We start from the raw sequence: 2,500 nt of genomic DNA, 5'->3' as shown, positions 1-2,500 counted from the left end.
GTTTTAAGGAGTAAACGTTTAACTGCAGTAAATAAGTCACTTAACATAACATAATCAGTTCTGTTTATGATCACAGGACAACTAGATCAATCACCGAGTTGAAAAAAATACAATAACTATATATTTATGTCTGTATGCCACATATAAAAATTATCATTGTTATTATTGCTGTTATTATTATCATTATTTGCATTTTCTTTTAAAGGAAATGGAACTTTTTACTGTTGGTGTCTTATGCGTGTAACAGTCAATACCGAAATTTAGTCCATGCATTTAGGAACACTGATGTAAAAAAAAAGCTCAGTATTGGATTCAGCTTCACTTCACGAGGGTCTTCACACTGATGTATTTTCCTAGCAAAATGGATTACCTGAATGGGCAAATGGGCAGTTACGGAGCCATTAGTGTTGGGGACAACCTATTTGGCTCTTGCGAACGCCTACTGCAAGAGAAAACAAGAGAATACTGAAAAAAGGAGTAACTAATCATTTCTTTCAGGAGCTACCTGACTTGGAAACGAGCCTGAGTGGATTTCTTAAGCAGCAAAATTCTCTTGACAAAAATGTCAGTTCCTGTTTCCACAGACAAAAAATATTGAGTGGCAGTAGAGGAAAAATACAGGGCAGGATGATAGTATTAAAGTTAAGATGTGTCTCTTGTAGAATGGACTCTGAAAAGAAGTCAGCAGATAATAAATGGTAAATGTAAACAGCCAAGAAAAACATGTAAATCCACGCCATATGTACAGTTATCTCCAATGTCATTATGTCATTAGCGGTGTACATTTTCATTATGAATTTAGTTTCATGAAAAGCCTGTGTTTTACTGTCTAATCCTTGACTGTAAACTGATGATTAATCTTGCAAATGGGGTAATCATTACCAATCACCAAATTACAGAAATGGACGTGCTTTGACTGGTGATAAGAACTTTTGGCTGTAAATCACTCGGGAAGAAGGTCTCGAAGCTCTACTGGCACAATGAAGCATTACAGAAGCACTGTCTCATGTTAAACAGAAGGATTGGCTAATCTTAAACGAGTATTCAAGGCAAATGAAAGGATTAGAGGATAAATGTATCAAGCTTTACATAGATGCTTACAAGAAGTTAAAAAAGAAAATATATTGTAAGGTTGGCTGTAAGTTGATATATTATGTTCTAAGGTTAGATGTTGCAAAGAACATGTTTTAAATATTTAAGGAACAAATCGATAAGCTGGAATATAAAGGATAGAGAATAAGCATAAAAATAATCTAAAGATATTAAAACTAGCAGTCCAAAGTCGATAACTATAACAACCTGAGTGCATTCTAACTTGTTAATTCAACACTGAAATCATACGTATAAACACACAGCATTACATTATTCTGATTCTCACATTTACAGGCCAACAGCTTTGCTAGTGTTACTGCAAATGCAATTTATGCCTTTAAAAGACAGCTTAATTTGCACTAACTTCCATTTTTTAGTCTCAAAGCTCAATTATCACCTATTTCATTCACTGTCAAATATACAAAGCCCTCTGCACATGCAAGATCATCTTTGCCTCTTGTGGCAAAAATCGACTTGGACACATGACTAGCAATAAACTCACGGTAACTTTTGTAACAATATAATAATTACAAAACGATTGTGGATTTCAATACTTCACAATGCTTCCTTGTCAAAATGACTATTTGTTCTGATGAGTATATCATCTGAAATTGAAGAGGCTCTTGAATTGATTTTCCTTTATTAAAAAAAAAAAAGAAAAAAAAAAAATCACTTGGTATTCAGTTGCTTTGCCCAAAAAAAGTTTGGAAAACAACGTTGAATTGTATATTTAAAGTTGTAGGTACGAAAATATGTAATATTGCATAGAAATGCTAAAGATATGTTATGCAAATACCTGTACCCACTGTTTTTATCATGCACACAAGAATTAAAATAACTATTTATGATTACCCATTACATGTATTAGCCCATTTAAGAAAGGAAACATGCCTAACTCGTCCTACAAAACAGACCGTAAACGCAAATCGCAAGAAGAGCAAAGATCCTTGTCTTTCCCGAAGTTGGCCGTGGGTGCCTATTCTTCTTCAAGCGAAGAAGAATACGAGAATTTCGATAGAAAGAAAATCGTTTACAAGTTGATTAAACTCAAATGGGTAGATATTCGATGATAGGGGGTGGGCACAATAGTCTATTCTGTCCTAGGATCCCTTAACAGAGGGGGATACTTCCCCAGCTATGAAGGGAAGCGAGATGAAAATCCCTTCCTAGAGCGACATCGTTGTGTTGGTCTTTCACCCCTGCTAGAGAGGGAAAGTGATGCCAAAACAAACACTGTAGTGTAATTGCTAGGAAGCTTATTACTTGATTGTCTAAACGGTGATTATTATATGCTAATTACAATTGTATTGTAGAAATAGTTAATATATATATATTCCAACTAACATTGATGCCTTGCAAAAATGTTAAAAATTATCCAGTCAAACGTTCATTTGATCAGGGAATGCAA

General features: G+C 34.4%; 1 protein-coding gene across 1 annotated transcript in view; it reads right to left on the bottom strand.

The window, feature by feature from the left end:
* LOC125047449 (protein nervous wreck-like) overlaps positions 1-2,500 on the bottom strand; it is a 69,687-nt gene that overhangs the window by 4,921 nt on the left and 62,266 nt on the right. The window lies entirely within an intron of this gene.

This window comes from Penaeus chinensis, chromosome 41, assembly GCF_019202785.1.
Source record: "Penaeus chinensis breed Huanghai No. 1 chromosome 41, ASM1920278v2, whole genome shotgun sequence".
Classification (NCBI taxonomy): Eukaryota; Metazoa; Arthropoda; class Malacostraca; order Decapoda; family Penaeidae; genus Penaeus; species Penaeus chinensis.
Note: the sequence above shows the minus strand (reverse complement) of the source record. Positions and strands in the feature narration are given on the sequence as shown.